This window comes from Pongo abelii, chromosome 5, assembly GCF_028885655.2.
Source record: "Pongo abelii isolate AG06213 chromosome 5, NHGRI_mPonAbe1-v2.0_pri, whole genome shotgun sequence".
Lineage (NCBI taxonomy): Eukaryota > Metazoa > Chordata > Mammalia > Primates > Hominidae > Pongo > Pongo abelii.
Window position 1 is genome coordinate 55,114,819 of NC_071990.2, and position 21,259 is coordinate 55,136,077.

General features: G+C 35.5%; 1 long non-coding RNA gene across 1 annotated transcript in view; it reads left to right on the plus strand.

The window, feature by feature from the left end:
- The window catches only part of LOC134761525 (uncharacterized), a 132,728-nt gene that overhangs the window by 101,433 nt on the left and 10,036 nt on the right, over positions 1-21,259 (plus strand). The window contains exon 2 of the long non-coding RNA XR_010140227.1: positions 13,531-13,675. This is a non-coding gene — a long non-coding RNA (uncharacterized LOC134761525). The remainder of the gene's footprint in view (positions 1-13,530; positions 13,676-21,259) is intronic.

Consider the following 21,259-nt stretch of genomic DNA (forward strand, 5'->3'; position numbering starts at 1 on the left):
TAAATCAATACATGGAAGGTATACATTGGTTTGACCTGAAAAGGCCAGACATCTGAAAGAGAGGGCAGAAGGATGGGTCACAGATGGATTCAAAGATTTTCTGAATTGCGATTGGTTAAGGATATAAAATGTTGCCTAGAATTTGGGATCAGCAGAAAAGAATGTGAGCTCAGGCGGGTGGGCATGACCTCCTCTAGACCCCTCAGGAGGAAATTACAAATAACCAGTGGTCAGAGTTCAGTGCTCAGTTTCCTCTTATCTGAAGTCTACGTGCCAGCGAATCTTCTGTTTCGTGGGATTTGGGTTTCTGAAGAACACGTTGGGGACTATACGTTAAGATGTTATCTTCAGTTTCTACAGGGAGCAGAAAATTTTCTGATTCTAACTTCCCTGGCTATTGTTTTAAGATACTATTTCCTTCTTGTTTATTCAGTTGTTCATTTACTTCTCACAGCTAGCTAGTTGCCTGATATTTCCTTTGAAAGAGCTCAAAATTTTTATTTCCAAGAGATACTTCAGCTCCAGTAATATATGCTATCACTGGCATTCTTTCTTCTAAAAATTCTTTTCTGTAATGATAATGATAAATTACAGGTGGGTGCCTTGTATAATTTATTTTTTAGTAAGCATTACAGAGTTGATATTAATCTAAATATTCCTGAGCAACTATCATTTTGCCTTTTTATAACTAACATTCATCCACTTCTAACATTTTTATGAGCATCTGAAATGATATTTCAGTTTTTCTTCTTTTAGAATCTGATGTATTTCCCCACTCTTGAAGATCAACTACATAAAAATAAATAATAAATGAAATCTCCAGACTTTCAGAAACAATACATAAACTATGGTCAAATGCTTTCTTATTGTGTTATTACATATAATCGGCACCTAAAAAAATCTGTTGAATTAAAGCTAAGTGACTCGGTTTAATGTCTGAAGTTCTTCATAAACTAGCTTTTCACATCCTTTTCTTTGTCGTATGATCTACAATAGTGAGGCTTAACTTGCTGCATATAGAAACTATTTTCTGCTCATAAATGTTATCCAGGTTGGAACATGTTACACTCTTGTTGGAAGGTATAGTTTTTCAAATCTACAAAGCACTGAGATTTAATTCTGTGAATGAGGGTTGCTAATGGCCCATTCAGTTCAAATTAATTAGTAAGCATCTAGCATATCTTCTGGGAGGGGAGCTTAAGGCAATTTAGAAGCTGTCTGCCAGAGAACTTGCTGGTTGGGAAAAGACAATTACAGAATTTTCATTCAGACTAGAGGCTTCATGCTGCTGCGTAATTTTTGTCTCCTTCTGTTTTGCCAAGAGGAGGGGGAAGAAACGTGGATGTCAGGGGGAATACAGCAGGGATGCTTGGTGTTGAGCAATCTAATTTAGAATGCTAAAAAGACAACTTAATGCCTACTCTCTGATGAGGATGGAATTGATCAGCTCTCTCCCTAGAGAGAAAAAAATGAAAGAAAGCTACCTTTAAAAAGTTGGGAAGAGGTTCTGGAGTTTTGGGAAAAGGCAGGCATGGAAAACATTAAGAGATAAGAATGAGTTTTATTATAAAAGGTGTTACATTTAAATATAAAAAGAAGAATACGGTGAAAAAGAAATGAGTGAAACAGAAGCGTTCCAAGGTATAAATATTTTTACAAAATATATTTAACTTCTAAATTAATTGTTTAAAAAATTAGTAATTGTGTTTGTTTATAAATGTCTAAGTATTGTAATGAAAAAGAAAGGTAGCTTTGTTAAAGACAAAAGAGTGATTTACTAAAGCTTTTGACACCTTATGTGGCAGGCCAGGTCTCACTAATACAGGCCTCCATTACAACTGTCCCAGCGCTGACTGAGTAACTAGGTCAAACATTAAAAGCTGATTGAGCCAGTGCTCTTATACAAAGGCTGGACTGTAACAAAGAGCCCACAAAGAGTTTTGCCTAGGCTTTTCCTGGGCCTTGAAGCATGACAAGATAACAAAGGAATTCTTAACAGGATTCTTTAAGAATTAAACAAGTTTTATTGGGGGTCTGAAGAAACTTCCCAGGCCTGCACAAACAAGTTTATTGGGGCCTAAAGAAACTCTCAAAACCTTTATGATTTAGTAGGAGAAATGATAAGGGTAATCACCCCAGCATCAAGACCCATTTAGATTAAGTAAGCTTACTGAGGCTCCAGAGAAAGTTCTTCCAGACTCAGACCTCAGTTATAGGTTAAAAGAAGTTAATCACTTATGTCTTTAGATGAATGCACACTTAGATGTAGACATATAGCTTAGAAGGTATATAAGCTCTGGAGAAGTTTGTAATATTGAGTTGGTCTGGCAATAATTTCTAGGCCTTCTTAACCAGTTGCAGTTGCAGAAAATAAAACTTTCTTCATCTACATCTCATTATTGGGCCGCAAGAAATAGCAGCCCAACCCTCAGTTTGGTCTGGGAACACTTGGACATTCATTGGTATCTCACTTTTCTATGAATCCCCCACGATGCCTGTTATAGAGCTTTGCACTTAATAGAAGCTCAATACACATTCTTTCTTATGTATGTACATGTGTATGCATGTAAACTTTACATACAATAAAATGTATAGATTTAAAACACACAATTCTATGTAACCAACACTCTAATCAAGAGATAGAACAATTCCATTACCAAGTTAATTCCTTCCTGTCCCTTTCTTGTCGGTCCTCACTACCCATAGGTAGCACCACTGTTCTGAATTCTATGGTCATAGATTAATTTTGTCTGCTTTTGTATGTCATCCAAATGGAGTATAGTATGTTTGGCTTTTTTTGTTCAGCAGGTTTTTATATATATCCATGTTATTGCTTTTATTAGTTCATTGCTTCTTTTATTGCTGAATAGTGTTCTGTTGAGTAAATGGACCACAATTTGTTCTTCTATTCTCTGTTAATGGAACTCAGTTCGTCAGGTTGTTTCTAATTTGGGACTGTTTTTAATAAAGTTCCTATAAATATTCTTGTATTCTTCTTTTTATGAATGCATACTTTCACTTCCCTCGGGTAAATACCTACAATTGTAATTGCTAAGTAGTAGGGTAGATGTATGTTTATAAAAAAACTTTGAAGAGTTTGGTACTATTTTACATTCCCACTAGCAATGCATGAGAATTCCAGTTTTTCCACAGCCTTGCCAATGTTTTATGTTGTTAGCTTTTTAAATTTTGTTTCTTCTAGGGGCTATGAAATGATATCTCGTTGTGGTTTCAATTTGAATACCTATGATGATCAAAGCTATTAAACATCTTTTCATGTGCTTAGTGGCCATTTAAAAACTTTGTTTTGTGAAGTGTCTTTTTAAAGCCTTTGCTTCTTTTTAATTCGGTTGTTTGTCTTCTTATTACTGACTTGAAAACATCCTTTATATGCAGGAAACAAGTCTTTCATCAAATATGTGTATTTAGAATGTGTTTTTCCAATCTTTAGCCATTCTTTTTTTATTTTCTTAACACTGGTTTTTGATAAGCAGAGATGTTTACTTTTGGTGAAGTCTAACATATTATTTTTCTTGTAGTTCTTCCTTATTTTTATTTTTTTAGAGACAGGGTCTCATTCCATCACCCATGCTGGGGTGATATGGCACAATCATAGCTTACTGCAGCCTTAAACTCCTTAAATCAAGCATCCTCCCACCTCAGCCTCCCAAGTACTTGGGCCTACAGGTGCAAGCCACCACACTCAGCTAATTTTTTTATTTTTTGTAAAAGTAGCAGTCTCTCTTTGTTGTCCAGGCTGGTCTGGAACTCTGGGCCTTAAGCAATTCTCCCTTCTTGACCTAAGTACGGGAATTACAGGTGTGAGCCACCATGCCTGGCCTATAGTTCTTGTTGTATTCTAAGAAAACTTCAACCAACCCATAGTCACGTAGTTATTGTCCTATGCTTTGTTTTAAAAGAATTATAGCTCCCACTTTTGTCTTTACATTTATGCTTCATACTGAATCAAATTGTGGATTGTATGAGTTAGAGCTATCTACTTGTTCTAGAACCATTTGTTGAAGAGATTAATTTATCCTCTGAATTTGGGCCAGTACCTTTGTTGAAAATCAATTGACAATCATTATTTTTTCTCTTCCATTAGTCTATATCTCCATTATTTTGCCAACATCATGCTGTTTTAGTTACTATTGCTTTTCAATAAGGCTTAAAATCAGAGAACGTGAGTCTTCCAATTCTATTTCTCTTTCATTAAAAATCTTTGTTAGCGTTTTCTAAAGTTTATTTTCTCTGCTGAGATAGCTCATCTCTTTATTTATTATGTCCATTTTTTAAAGTCCTGAATATGTCTATAATAGCATTTTGAAAAATACATGTCTGCTAATTCTAACATCTGAGTCATTTCGCAGTATCTCTTTATTGACAACTCTTTTCTCTAATCATGGGTCATCTTTTCCTGGTTCTTTGCATGTCCAGTAATTTTTATTGTAGACTAAATATTGTGGCTGATTCATTGAAGGGAGTCTAGATTGTATTGCTTTTCTTTAGTGTTAAATTTTGCTCTGGCAGACAGTTAAATCACTAGAAAATAATTTTGATTCTCTTAGTTTGGATTTACTTGTTGTTGGGGTAAGTTTGTTTCAGTTCTTCCTAGTCCTTGGGTATTGTCATTGTTTCAGTAGGTGATTCTTACTCAAAGTATGGTCTTTCCAGGTTTTCCAGTGGAATTCCCATAGTGCTCAGTAAGGTCTGTCTATCCGAGCTGGGTCAGAACTCTAACATATCCTCATCCTACAAGTCTTCTGGTATTTTTTTTTAGCTCCCAGACCCACTGCAACCACCCTATGCTACGTATTGTAAACCCTTTTCCTGGATGTGTGCAATTCGGTCCTCAGCCAAGGACCTACAGGGAATCACTTGCAGACTTCTAGGGTACCTTGTGTGAAGATTCTTCCTCCTTGATTGATACTCCTACTAATTCTCTAGTAGCCTCTTCCGCAGTCCTGATCTCTGATCTGTTCTTCTCATCATGAAGTGCTCCATTCACTGTTTGAGCCTCACCTCCCATTTGGGCTGTTTGGGAAATTGATCCCAGATGAAAGCTTGAGTGAATGTGGGCTTATCTCTTTTAATTCCTTTCTCTCAGAAAGTTAATTCCTTTCTCTCAGAAAGTTCTGAACTGCCCATATTCAATGCCTGAAAACAATTGCCTCATATGCTTTGTCCAGTTTTACCGTTTTTAACACTGGGAGAACAAGTCTTTTACCAGTTGCTACATCCTGGAGAGATGAATTCAATAAACACTTTAAGCATTTTAAGGGAATCAATGCTGTGATTGTAAATGGAAACGCCAGAGGAAAGCAACCAAACTTCTATGAGCATCCATTGTAAGCACATTTTGTAAAATAGCTCAGTGTCCACTGAACTTGTATTACTACAAAACAATATTCAGTGTCCTTAAAAATACTTCGTTTACCTAAAAACTAAATTTATAATTAAAATTCACCTTTACCTCAAAGACTTAAAGCTCAAAGTTTATCTTCTCCACAAAGATTCTCAATACTAATCACTTATGTTGCATTATTTTTGTTTTTTTCTTCCTTAGATGTCAAATACTTGCTTTTTATCTCTTTGTTTTGTATATAGGTTGCTCCAATTTTTCCTCGGTTTACAAGTTCCGTTAGATAAATTCATTTTGTGTAGCCTGCACTTCATTCAAGAGGTGGCCTTGTTTAGAATATTTGTGAAAAGGGCAGCTCTAACTCTTCTTCCATGCCTATGATCAATGCAATACTTTTGAATGCTTCATTAGTCTAGAAGCAAACAGAATCAATTCCCTGTTCTTAACTAGTACTGACACTTGGAAAATTCATCATATGTTTTAATCTGTAGGTCTCACCTTTCTACAGGGCTGAAGACAGATTTTTAAATATCTGCTGAGTGACTTTAACTGGATGTTCTGCTGGCACTAACTCAAAAGTCCAAAACCAAAATTTCCTCTTTCTACTCTCCAAGATTTCCTTTCTTCCTATGATTTCTGTTACATCCCCCTGGAAATCCAAATTAGAAACCACAGAATGTTTTTTTTTCTCATCTTCTCACTTACTCCTCACTTGCAATATGATTTATTCATTGTATTTTGGAATTTTTTATCCATTATCTTTTCATTCCTATTGCCATAATCCTATTTGAGGCCTTATCACTACTTCCAGCAGGATCATAGCAATAATTTCCTGAATAAATTTGTACCTCCCTCCTTCACATGCTGCCAGGCTATGTTTCTAAAGTAGATTTATAATATCATCTTCTTACACAAAAATTTTTGCTAGCTCACTGTCAGTTGTGGGAAAAAGACCAAGTTTCTGAACATAGCATTTTCACTTTTAAAATTTCACTCATACCTCTTTTTCAGGCTCACTTTCCACTCTGTTTGTTTTTCCTCTCTATCTGGGATGGCATGTTCTTGGCATGCCTATTATCAGTTCTAAGTTTTGCTACAGGTGTTACTCATCACAGTGCACACTGCTATATTCTGGGAGTCCACTATCAATGAATTAATTTGCTGCTTCTCCTCTTACTATAAGTTGCTAACCAGGCACTTCCAACCCATTCCTCAACTCTGATTAAACTGATCAACTTAATAATACAAATGCTCTGAAATCTTTGCTATTGTACTTCTACTTCTGCTGTTTTCTTATACCAGAAAAGTATTTTTTCAATGTGTTCTTCATCCAAAACCCTCATAGTATTTTTTAATGTAACTTTTTATGTTTTCACTGTTTTCTTCTAAAAAATATTTATTAAATTAATTAGGCTTTATCTGTATGCCAGGTAATATGCTAAATGCATCATGCATTTTTATTATTTCATGAAATTCTCAAAAGAATACAAGGTACTTGATATGGTGTGGCTCTGTGTCCCTACCCAAATCTTGTCTTGAATTGTAATCTTCAAGTGTCAGAGGAGGGGCCTGGTGGGAGGTGTTTGGATCATGGGGGTGGACTTCCCCCTTGCTGTTCTCATGATCGTGAGTTCTCAGGGGATCAGATGGTTTAAAAGCGGCACGTTCCCCTTCTCTCTCTCTCTCTCACCTGCTTCTCTGTGGTAAGACATGCTTGCCTCCCTTTCCACCATGATTAGACATTTCCTGAGGCTTCCCTAGCCATGTGGGACTGTGAGTCAATTAAACCCTTTTTCTTCATAAATTACCCAGTCTCAGGTAGTTCTTTATAGCAGTGTGATAATGAACTAATACAGTACTCTTTATTGTTTTTTGTATCATATTTTATTTAGTTAGGTAAATGTCCTATATTTACTCCTAGATTAGAGATTCTTCCAGAGCAGGATTCAGGTCAAGTTTATTTTTTTCCCTCCCATGTAACTGTGACTTGCAATATACAACTTGCTGAACTAAATTTGTCTTCCTCTTTTTCTTGCTACCTTATTGCTTTCTCTCTCTTCCCCTGTAATTTTTTCCTCTATTTCTAGTGCATTTACTGTTTGGAGATTTTTTGGGTAATTTTAACTAAAGTTTCCTGGGGTTTCACCAGTCTATGAACACAACCTGTGAAACAAGTTGATAATCACTTTTCACCAGCTGTTATAATCATCGAGTTGATGTCACAAATTTCTATGTATACCCAAGGTGACTCATTAGTTTTTGAATAGTCCTCTTATGTTCTTTGTTATTCTCTGAAGTTTTTTAGGGCCATCTTCCCACTAATGATGCTCCCAGAACACATTATTTCCTGGCTCTACTCAAACTATATATCTAAAGTACACATCCTATCCCTCTACTGAAACTAACTGGTATTCTGAGAAGATGAGTGGAGAATATACTTACAATACCTGTTGTGACCTACCTTGCCACTTTTGACATCAAATTAGAACTGCTTTTACTTTTGAGAAAGTGTCCTGTTAACACAATTACTGTACCTTCTGCTTATTACTTCTCCATAGGGTATTATTAATAGACTTTTGTGTTTGCCTTTTCCAGCCTCCATTCCACAATTTTCTCCCAATAACCCCAGTTTTTAGATGAGCATCAGTTATTCAAAAAATTTTCAATATCTTCTGTGTGGGGCTCCATACCTCTGCTACCTGCTTGAGCACCTGACTCAAGCCAAAGTCAATCTAAACTATCCAACGTTATTGTAGTCACACTATCAGTTTCACATGTTAAAATGTAACTTAAGGCAGTCTAACTGGAATAAACCTTTATATTTCCATGGGGGCTACTAGGAAAGAGGCTTGCCATTTCCAGTGGATTTAAAACTACAAAGATGGAGTTTCTGCAGCCATTTTGGCACCAAAATGAAAGTTTTTGTTTAAGAGAAGAAGCCCAAAGTGAAGCGAAGCCAAGAAATGGAGAGAGAGAGAAAGAAAGAGAATACTAGAAACGGATGGTATCATGTTAACACCTTTGTATAGCTGAATCTAAAACTAGACTTTTCTGTAATGCTGGACAATAAATACCTTTTTGCCCAAGCCAGTTTGGTCTGAATTTCTCTTACTTGTAGCAAAGGAGGCTAACTGAAATGGATTTAGGCATGAATCCACCAGGCTATTCTCTAATATGGAAATCACTGCAACCACATGGTACAAATTGAAAATGCCATATTCTTACTAATACCATTTCAGACCATCCGACCATCTACTCTCAGAAACAGACCGTTTTCTCTGAGATTGGTGCTTAACTTAAATCAGACAATTATAAAATTTTTTCCTGGATTCAAAATTGGGGCCAGAGATAATGAGGCAAAGTCACCTCTAGTAGCAATGTTTTCAGCCATGTGGCACAAGCCTGTCTGATTGAATAAAACCTAGAAGGAGAAGAGAAGCAAAGTCTAGAAACATGTGGACTTTTCAATAAATTCCTTTTCCCCAAGCCAGCTTGAGAACAGATTAAGACAAACAACAAGGAAGTGATTAAGCAAGAATTAAATCCACGTCTGTTGGATCCCAAGGCATATTACATCATTACTTTAATACAGTGATACTTCCTTATGTTTGCTTAGTGCCTGATACGGTGCTTGGTAAAGTGAATCATTTTTGTTAGATTTGTATGCTACACTTACATTTGATAAACTGTTTTCAAAAAGGTTTATCTAAAACTGTGTAGGAATCCCTGGAACAAATGCCACTTGGTTATATTTTCTATTACCCACTTTACTGGAGAAGCACCCTGGCTATAAGGATGGCATTTGTGTCTGTTTCCTATTGGGAATACCCTTTGGGGCCATATTGCACTCCCTGAACTATAAGCTGAGATCCTGCTCTCAGGTAAAATTTCATATATTGAACAGCATCAAGTGATTCTATATGGAGAAGTAAATGCATGATAATGAAAAGGAAAAAAAAGCTTAGAATGGGAAGAGTCTACCTGCTCTTTTGCAGAAAGGCCACAACTTTTAATAGAGCAATTTTTTAACAAATATTTTTTCTCCTCCATAATTGAAAAAGTATGTTTAGTCTGAACTTCCAACACTGGCAGACTCTGAGTGATATGTATCATTTTTATGACCATAACTAGGTCCAATGATAAGGTATAATATAATTTCTGTAATTTATTTCTTTTTCTGCTTCAGCATATAATGATCTGGAGAAGAAAATTAAAAAGTTGTATTTACATTAAACTTCTAGCCTTACACGATCTATTTAAGTTCCCTGGAGAAAGAAAAAAAAGTTCCTGAAAATGAGTGATTAATGCTTCCAAGAAAGGCATATTGAGGGGTCAGCTCACAAACAGGCATTTTTATAGAGAGGGTCTGAAATAAATTTTTAGAACCTCCTTCTGTCTCAATTTAATCGTTATGGAGTGGGTAAGTAGTATACTTTGTCCAAGAGGATTAAACCTAGTTTTTCTTCATTTTTTGTAGCAACTTATAAAAATATCTGAAGAGGAATTGAGTTAAATTTTTAAAATTCTGTATCTCCTGCCATTCTGATTAGTAATCTTCACCCATTCTTACCTAAGGGGCAGGGGTGTCTCTCAGGAAATCTTACTCCCGTTTTTCTCCATGAGAAGATTAGCAATCAGAGCAAGGGTCTCTTGGGAAAGCAGGTTAAAGTGGAAAAGCTGATGAGAATCCTCCGGATGGAGTTTCCTTCTCAGTGAGCTTCTCAAACATAAATATGTTATGGTTGATAATTTGGAATAAGTGTTTAATGGAGAAAAAATTATCAGGGAGGAACATTCTGTAATGAATTTCAATAGGTAATACACAGATTTTTCTATTCTATTTTTTTCTGCCATATCAAATTTCAGTAGGCCTGATGCAAGAGAGAGAACATGAACAAAAAAAAATGCTAACTTAATTTCACAGAGAACCAGGATATATATATATGTAGTTTTAGGGGAATGTTCTAATTTCTCATTTTTTAGCAATCAATGTTAGCTACTTATTTAGCATCCACTTTTTTTTGACTCTTGAGATATCTCTATTAGAATAACTGAAATGAAATCTTTATAAGGAAGTAGAAGAGACTTTGAATGTGTTGCAGAAGCTGTCTTTATCATCATATTTTTAACAGGGAATTGAAAAATAAAGATGTGAGGATCATCTTTTACGTTCTGCAATCTGAATATCTGAATCTGAAAGCAATTAATTTTTACCTAATTGCAGTTAATTCTGGTCTAGATTGCGAAAATAAGTTTTCAAACAAATTCCTTACAGTAGTCTATGTTGCAGCATACTGGCTCAATCCTAATCTCTACTATTACAATTTAATACAAAAATACGGACTTGGCAGAAAAATTAAGATAGCATCAAAAAAACAGGCATAGAACTCTTATTTCACAATGCCCATGTCCCACTGCCCCGACTCCCACTGACTGAATTCAAGCTCTGTTTCTCTCCGGAAATGGAAGGTTAGTATAAAAATCTAAGGGCACACATTTGATTCCTTCTCTTTCACAACTCCCTGTGAGAATGCTCAGCTGAACTTTATCACAACAGTGCAAGACACAAAGGAACTAAGGGCTTCTCTGGAGCCAGAGCAGGTGAGGGGTGGGGAGCCCATCCAACTCCTCACTGCCTGCCTATTCTCCTTGTCTGGAGCTTGGTCGTGAACCTTCACTGCCACCTGTTTACCTGTTGACAATCTCTTCTGGACCCCCAGAGTCCTTTAGGAATTTACAAGGACATAAGGACATGATGAAGTCACTCATATGTGTTAATAAGAATTCATATCGATTTCAGTCTAGAAAGAGATGTTAAATATAATAATCATAATAGCTAACCCTTGTGTCGCTATTACTATGGGTCAAGTAGTATCCTAGCACAAAATTATACATTTTAATAGTGTGTGTGGGTTATAATTAATTACAGAGTATGACTAAGGCTGATATAGTTAGCATTTATTCTCTTTTTTGTGTCTTTCTGTGCTATGGAGTCCAGAACACTAAAATTTATTTTCCATACTCTGAAGTCATGGTTTTGGATAAAGCTAGTTTCTACCAATTAGATGTATTCATATGAGATTTTGAAAGCAAAATAAAACTGAAGCTCTATTTTTGCTGCCGCTTCTACAGGCAAACCATGTTGTAGTGATATGGTGATTCATAATAGTTTTTCCTTTGATACCTGAATTGTTGTAACAATGGTATACCCTCGAATTCAATAATTATAGTGATAGCCTCCTGGTCGCTGCTTCTCTAGCTCTTCAAATGATAGGACCTGTTTCTTTGCACTAAATTCCTTTCTTCTTAAAAAAATTTAGTGTAATTTCTGTTTGAGTTGGAACTTGACTAATACCATATTAGATATGAATTATCTAATTCCATGACTAATACCATATTAGATATGAATGTCTTCATGCAATAGACCTGTAGGAAAGGACATCTGTAACTGGTATCTAACCTGGTAGGAGCTGAAGACAATGCTAATTAGCTTGCAGTTGGAAAATAACATATTGGCCCATAGAATGCAAAGGCAAAAAAGTTACTGAAATTATTGTTAGTGATTGCCTGTAAGAACATTCCCATGGAAGGCAGGTTAAGTGAGAGTAAATATAGGACATAGTGTGAATGGGGATCACAGGTACTGTGGAGTGGGCAGATTCTCACAACACTGGCAAAATAAAAAAAAAATTATTTAAAGAGGATGTAAAGAAAAGCCACGGACTGGGAGAAAATATTTACAAAATATATATCTGATAAAGGACTGTCATCCAAAATATCCAAGAACATTTAAACTCTAAGAACATTAAACAATAAGGAATCAAAGAACCTGCTAAAAAATGAGCAAGAGATCTGAACAGACACCCATCTCACCAAAAAAAAATAAAGATTGCAAATAAGCACATCAAAAGATGCTCTATATCATATGTCATCAGAAAACTGCATATTAATCAGCATAATATAACACTCTACACCTATTAGAATGGCCAAAATCTAGAACACCAACACCACCAAATGCTTGTGAGGATGTGGAGCCACAGGAACTCTCATTTGTTATTGGTGGGAATGCAAATGATACAACCACTTTGGAAGACACTTTGGTAGTTTCTTACAAAGCTAAATATATTCTTACCATATGATCCAGAAATCATGTTTCTTAGTATTTACACAAAGGAGTTGAAAACATACATTCACACAAGAAACTATGTATATATGTTAATAGCAGCTGTTTTCATAATTGCCAAAACTTGGAAGCAACCAATATTTACTTCTGTAGATGAGTGAATAAATAAACAGTGGTGTGTATCCAGACAATGGAAGAATATTCTATCCTAAAAAATTAAAAAATGAATTGTGAAAGAAAATGGGGGAAACTTAAATGCCTATTATTAAGTTAAGAAGCCAATCTGAATACATACTATATAATTCCAGCTGAATGTCATTTTAGAGAAGGCAAAACTATGGAGACGCTAAGATAAGCAGTTGCCAGGGGTTAGGGAGGAGGGAGTGATGAATAGGCAGAGAGTGAAAATTTTTTAGGGCAGTGAAACTATTCTGTATAATACCAACATGGTGGATACATGTTCTTATGTATTTTTCCAAACCCACAGAATGTATATCCCTAAGAGTGAACTCTAGTGTAAACTATGACCTTTGAGTGATAATGATGTTCCGGTGTAGGTTCATCAGTTATAACAAATGTAACACTCTGGTTTAGGATATCCATAGTGGGAAACCTATGCACCTGTGAGGATAGGGGAGCATAATGGAACTCTCTTTACTTTCTGCTCAATTTTGCTGTGAACTTAAACTTCTCTAAAAAATAGAGTATATTTAAAAAACAAAAACAAAAGAAAAATTCATAACTCTTTGCATGATCAGAGGACTAGGGATTTTCTATCGATGGTCTAAAGGAATCTTACAGCTAATATTTCTGAAAATGAGACCGTCAGATACAATGGATTAATGAAACAATGTAAATTGAATTAATAGCTTCACTATATCTTTTATGTGAATTTTTGGATATCTATTGCGAAGGATAGAAATACTAAGAAATTGAATTTGAGTATTTTGATAAATAAGTCTGAGCACTGTGAACCAAAATGTCCTATTGAGTCCTCCTTGATAACAAGAGTGTTTTTTTTTTTCTTGTTGTCTTGGTGTGCTAGTCTGACCTGCCTGAAGACTCTTCAGTGACATCAACTAATATATTTTCTTGAGGAGACATGAACTTTCCTCATGCCCATGTCTTACCACTCATTGCCTCCAACATGCTCCTCTACCTCCTACTTGGCCCTGAAGGCCAAATATAAGGTATGACCCAAAATAATTACAAAATTTTTCTAAATTATGTGTGTAGAAACTTGAGAAATGTGAGAATCGATTCTAAGAGTTCCAGACCTAGGAAAAAGGAACATAGGTTTCAATTAAGTTGAGTTTAATATGGGAGCACATGCCAGAGAGATTATGGATTTGTTGTACTAGCCCAAGTGGGTGAGAGTGGCTCCATATGCTTTTTGGTTGACTCAAGTCTGGATTCAATGGTGATCTGCACTAAATACAGCTCAAGTACTGCAAGTCCCAATAGGAGAATTATAGGGCAAGACACAGGGTCATGAAAAAAAAGCCGTGACCTCTTTTACAGATGACTGTCCCGTTTTGAGAAACAATTCCTGGCTTGACATTGGTTCCTGACAGAAGCCAAATGCCTGACCATGAGACATCAAATGATCACATGACTATACGGGACCACTATCTGATCCACAAAGTCACAAAGTTAGGTATCAGCAGCAGCATTCCATTTGAAAGTGAAAATTCAATTAAAAAATGGTCAAATTCAAGAAATCATACAATACCAAACAATAACAATGAAACAAGCAGCACCAACAATAACAAATTAGAAAATTTTAAAAATAAAAAATATAATAGATAATAGAAAAAAATAATTACAAAAGCAAATAATTTCAAAAAGAAAAAGAATAACAATCATAACAATCAAATGCCTAGGAATAAAGATAACAAGAAATGAGCTGGGCTGATATTTTAAAAAATCAATTTCTTTGGAAAAGGTTAGTGTTCAAAGACATTAGTTTTAAAGAAAAAATATACAGGCAAATACTAAGGTAAGCATTGAGTAAGCTATCAATTTTTGTCAAATTCAGCTATAATTTTACTGGAATACTAATATGAATACAGAAGAAAGAGAATGAGAGAGATAGCAGAGAGAGTCATAAAAGGAGGGAATTAATGTTTCAGGATGAGAAGCTTCAACACCTTGATATGTACATTGTTACCAAAGGTAAACTAAATGAATTTCTCCAAAAATGGCAGTAGATATGAGTTCCTCTTTCATCATTCTTTCTCTATTTTTTGTAATTTTTGTCTTTCTTCCTTTGAGGTAAGGGATTTCACAAAGTGGTTATTTAGGTGAAGACATTCGTTGAGTAACCAAGTTAATTGTCAGAAAGATATCAATAAATATTATAAGGTGCTAGCAAGTAAATCACTGTGGTATGTTAATATAGAAATAGAAACACATTAGCAAACAAAATGTAAAGTCCAGAAACAGGTCCAATATAGATATGAGAATTTAATATTAGATATATCTGACATTACCAATAAGTGGAATAAAAATGGATTACTGAATAAATGGTTTGAGGATATTTGACTATCCACTGGGAAAAAAGTATCTTTTGCAAATACAGAAGAGAAAAAATGAATTTCAGATAAATTAAAAATTTAGAGAAAAAGTAGAACTGTAAATGTCATGTACTTGAACTGTAAATGTTCAAGGATATGTTTATAATCGTAGGTTAGAAATAGCCTTTTTGTTCTGACTTCAAGGTGCATATTTTTTTAAATGCTGCATTTGGTTCATATTTTTAAATTATATTTTTCAGGAGACATGAACAAAGTTGAAAAATCAATGAAGAAGTGAAAATATGTATATTTATTTTAAGTGTTACAAAATGTGACTCTCCTTAGAATATGAAGAGTCTCTACAAATTATTAGAAGAATGACAAATAGCCCAAAAGTAAAACAAAGAATTTAACTTTGAGAAGATGTTTGTCCTGTTTTTTGTACAAATGAGTAAAAATAACAGAAGTAAATATAAATATCAAATAAAACAGATGAAGGGTTGCTATTAACTATGGGAATGTAAATCAAAATAAGAAAATATGACTTTGGATAAAATTGAAAATCGTTTTCATGCCTCGTATTATTAAAGGTGATGGGAAACAGACACTCATACAGTTGGGTTGGGGGTACAAATTGGCTAAAAATTACAGAAGGACAATTTTGATAAGTGTAATAAATGTAAAATGTGACTAATCAATTATAGATCTAGGAATTTCTTAAAGGGATACTGATAGAATCTGTTCAAGATGTTCAGGGCTATTCATCATAACACTGATAGCAATAATTAAAAATTTTAAATATTCATCTATGAAGAATTAAAAACGTACAATACATCCTTAATATAAACTAGTCTTTAGCTGTGAAAAAATAAGATATAGCTGTTCCTTATATACACAAATGGAGACATGTATACAATAATTAAGGCAAGAAAACATGGTGCAGTATAGTAAATATGTATGTATACACATAGGTAAATTCATACACATAGGTGTCATAAATATTTTATATACATAAAATTCTCGTATGATGTATATTAGACTGGGAACAGTAATTTATATTACTGTTGAGATTTTAGGGGAACATGTTACTCTATTACCAATTTTTGTAAAAATCTGTTTTACATATATAATTGTAAAATTAAAACAATTAAGTATTTTAGTTATTGGGAAATGAACCTCATTCCTAACTAATCCAGTACTGTTGAGAATAATGTTAGCTAACATTTATTGATATCCAGTTGTGAAGCACTCTTGTCAAGTTTTTGTTTGTTTTATTTTTGTTTTGTTTGTTTGTTTGTTTGAGACGGAGTCTCACTGTGTCGCCCAGGCTGAAGTTCAGTGGCGCGATCTCGGCTCACTGCCAGCTCCACCTCCTGAGGTTCACACCATTCTCCCACCTTGGCCTCCCAAGTAGCTGGGACTACAGGTGCCCGCCACCACGCCTGGCTAATTTTGTTTCTGTATTTTTAGTGGAGACGGGGTTTCACCGTGTTAGCCAGCATGGTCTCGATCAGGATCCTGACCTCGTGATCCACCTCTCTCGGCCTCCCAAAGTGCTGGGATTACAGGCGTGAGCCACCGCGCCTGGCCTCTTCTCAAGTATCTTACATGCCTAATCTCATTACTCCTAACAATAGCACTGGGAGTAAACTCCCCAGATTTCAGAGAAGAAAAATGAGTCACACAATACTTTAAAAGTTTGCTTGATCGGCCCGACACGGTGGCTCATGCCTGTAATCCCAGCACTTTGGGAGGCCAAGGCAGACGTATCAAAAGGTCAGAAATTGGAGATCAGCCTGGCCAACATGGTGAAACCCCGTCTCTACTAAAAATAAAAAATAAAATAAAAAAAAAATTAGCCAGGCATGGTGGCGAGCGCCTGTAATCGCAGCTACTCGGGAGTCTGAGGCAGGAAAATGGCTTGAGGTTGCAGTAAGCTGAGATCATGCCACTGCACTCTAGCCTGGGCAACAGAGCAAGACTCCATCTCAAAAAAAAAAAAGTTTGCTTGATCAAACAACTAGGAAGCTTGGGAGCCAGAATTCAAAACTAAGCAGTTCAAATTAAGAGTTATTTTCTAAACATCTATCTTGTATTGAGGGTGAATAAAAAATATCATATTTTATTTATAAGATGGAGTTAAGAGGTGTCCTGTCCTCACCCCAAAGATGTATCTTCTTTATTTAGATGATGGCGCAACCTTTGTTAGAAAATATGCAGGAAACCAGTGCCTACATAGTCACATAGACTGACATAGGCCAGGCATGGTGGCTCATGCCTGTAATCCCAACATTTTGGGAGGCCGAGGTGGGAGGATTGCTTGAGGCCATGAGTTCGAGACCAGCCTGGGTAACATAGCAAGATCCCATCTCTACAAAAATAAAAAATAAAATTAGTGGAACGTGATCATGCGTGCCTGTAATCCCAGCTACTTGAGAGACTGAGACAGAAGGATTGCTTGAGCCCAGGAGTTTGAGGTTACAGTGAGCTGTGATTGTACCACTGCATTCCAGCCTGGGCAACAGAGCAAGATTCTAATCTCTCAAAATAATTAAAATTAAAAAGAACTGACATATTTAATTGTAGTGTAAGCTAGATTCTCCCTATAGTTCTCACCTATTGATCCAAGTTCTAATGTCTAAAACAACAATGAATCGAAAATAAATATACTCCTTTTATATTAGTCTTTTAATCTCTGGATGAATAGATAAATAGATTTCTTCTTTGTCTTAACTTCATGCTAAACAAACATATCTTTATTTCTAATATAATATTGTTTCAAAATTGTACAGCCTGGTATCCTTCCTGGATATGCCAGTTTGTCAAGTCAATAATCCGGAGGAGACAATTCCTTTCCTTTCACCACAGTCCTTAGGCTGAACAAAACGAGTGGAATGGCAAGTAGACAGAAAAAATAAATACAATCTCAGAGTCATATAAAAATACAGTTAGCTCTTTCCACTGCCAAAATGCACAGACACCAAAATTCACTGAAACATAATCATTAAAGTAACATCTGACAGCATCGGTGCACGTGAAGATTTGCAATGGATGTTTTCTAGAGTAAAGAGAGACCAGTATTAAAGGAATTCATCTGTCTAAAAGTAAGCAAGGAAACAAATGGAAGGCACCTCTGTATAGTGTGGGGTTAGTGGAATATACAGGAAATTAGAAGCAATAAAAAGCACAGTATATCTGTGATGCTAGAAAGTATTCTTGTAGAAATTACTCATGTATTCACTATACATTGATCATCTTCCATGTGCCATACACTATACCAATATCCCAAAGAGCTGATAATCCGGTGGGAGCAGATGGATGCATATAAGTAAACCAAAGTGCAATGAAAGGTGGGAATACAAGTATAGACAAAGTACTGTTGGAGCCCTGAGAAGGCACATGTACTTGCCCAAGAAGGTGGGGTTTGTTGGTAGAGAAATAAGAAGCCATAATCAAGAATTATCATTATATTGAGAAAGAAGTTTAGAAGTCATTCCCAAGTTGTGAGCAATAGGGTGATGAAATGAAAATTGCAACTCGGGAAATACTTCTACGATTGGGTATAGGGATAAGCAGAAACAGGGAGACAGCTTGTGGCCTTTTACAAAATAAACACTAGAACTTAAAGTAAAACTATATAAATGGAGAAAAAGTAGAGAATCAAACATCAGAGTTGGGAAAACAAAGAGTATATTTAAACCTATTTAAATTATAATGTAGAATTTTAATCTAAATGTTTACTTAGGCAGCCAAATTACCAACTATATTGGTTTTCTTTTGCTGATGCAATAAATGACCAAGTATTTAATGGTTTAAAACAGCACAATTTTATTATCTTCTAATTCTGTAGATCAGAAATTTGGCATGGATCTCAATGGGCCAGTAAGGCTATGTATTTTTCTGGAGGCTTGAGAGGAAAGTCCATTTCCCTGTCTTTTCTGGCTTCTAGAGGTCACCCACTTTCTTTGGTGTATGGCCCCTTCCTCCAGCAACAACTGGTGGAGTCCTCATGCTGCCACCCTCTGATTCTTCCTCTTCTGCTTCCCTCTTCCACTTTTAAGGACTCCTGTGATTATATTGAGCTCACCTAGATAAACCAGGATAATTTTGCTACTTTAATATCAACTGATTAGCAACGTCAATCTATCTACAACCTTAATTTTTCTTTGCCAAATAACCTAACATACAGAATAAGACTTGAATATCCCTGGGGGCTGTTGTTATACTTTCCATCCCAGCAAACCAATGAATCTTAATAGCTCTAATACAGGCTAAATATACAATGATAACATTTATTTAAAAACATGACTTCTTTTTGTCAAGCTGAAATACAATAGTTACCCCTTATCCACAGGGAATACATTCCACGAGCCCCAGTGGATACCTGCAAACTGAGAATACTGAACTGTATATATACTATGTGTTTTTCCTACTCATACATACCTATGATAAATTTTAATTTCTAAATTAGGCACAGTAAAAGATTAGCAGCAATAACTAGTAGTAAAATAGAACAATCACAAAAATATGTTAGCATCACTACTCTTGTGCTTTGGGGCCATTATTAAGTAAAATAAGGGTTATTTGAACACAAGCACTGAAATATCATTATAGTTGATCTAATGACTGAGAGGGCCACTAAGTTATTCATGGAAAGGGAAAGTCTACAATGTGGATCTGCTGGACAGATAATTCATGTCCAGAGGGGGAGAGTGCAGGATAGCCAAAATTTCATCATGCTACTCAGAGTAGCACAATTTAAAACTTGTGACTTGTTTATTTCTGTAATTTGCCATTTGATTTTTTTTTTTTTGACAGTGAGTGACTGAAACCATGGAAAGTGGAACCATGGTAAAGGGAGACAACTGTTTAGGAATATTTAAAATAATAGATCAGGCCGGGCATGGTGGCTCATGCCTGTAATCCTAGCACTTTGGAGGCCAAGGCGGGTGAATCACTTGAGGTTAGGAGTTCGAGACCAGCATGGCCAACATGGTGAAACCTTGTCTCTACTAAAAATACTTAGTAGAGTAAAAATACCAAAACTTAGTAGAGCATAGTGGCGCATGCTTGTAATCCCAGCTATTTGGGAGGCTGAGACATAAGAATCGCTTCAACCCAGGAGGCGGAGGTTGCAGTGAGCTGAGATCATGCCACTGCACTCCAGCCTGGGTGATAGAGCGATACTTTTTCTCAATAATAATAATAACAAATTAATAGTTCAAATAATTGCAAAAGGCAGAATGAATTAAATTGATATACAAATAAGATCATATAAGAATTCTGGACCTCCTGAAAGAAGTTTAATGCTCTAACATCTTCATTAACCGAGCTGCTTTTATTTCAAAAATTCTAAAAGCTACACATTAAAAATTATTTACAAGAAATAGGGAAATAAAAGTCTGTGAGCACTAGAAAAAGGAACTTTATAATGTTAAATCTATTTCTCCAACACTGACAAGTTATAGTTATTAGAATATGGATTTCAAAGATTAAAGAAAACAAATTTTAGGCTGGGTGCGGTGGCTCACGCTTGTAATCCCAGCACTTTGGGAGGATGAGGCAGGTGGATCACGAGGTCAGGAGTTCGAGACCAGCCTGGCCAAGGTGGTGAAACCCCATCTCTACTATGTAAAAATACAAAAATTAGCTGGGTGTGGTGGTGGGCACCTGTAATCCCAACTACTTTAGAGGCTGAAGCAGGAGAATCATTTGAACCCTCGAGGTGGAGGTTGCAGTGAGCCAAGATGGCGCCACTGCACTCTAGCCTGGTCAACAGAGTGAGATTCCATCTCAAAAAATAAATAAATAAAAAATAAATAAATAAATAAATAAATAAATAAATAAATTTAAACATGGACACTCATTAATTGCCATAATTTTTCAATGTGTCTTCTGAGTCATTCATCCTGTAGAAATGGCACATAATTTTATTTAGATAAAAAATAAGCAGTCCAATGAACTTGAGCTATAAAATTCATAGTAGAGTGATTTCAATAAGCTTATTTTGAAGTGGTAGTGTAAGATCCAACTTTATATGTTTATAAAGATAGTTATTCAATTTTTATAATTTGATATTCTATCTAAGGAAACCATTTCCAAGTCAACCTCAAATGGAATGAGGCTGAAGATATATTTAACGGATTTAAATGACAAAAGGTTTTCTCCTAAGGAAAATTAAGCTGAATGATCTTATGAAAATGAGTTCATAATTGATGTTGTAGGCCACAGTGAAAAATTATAATATTGACATATAAA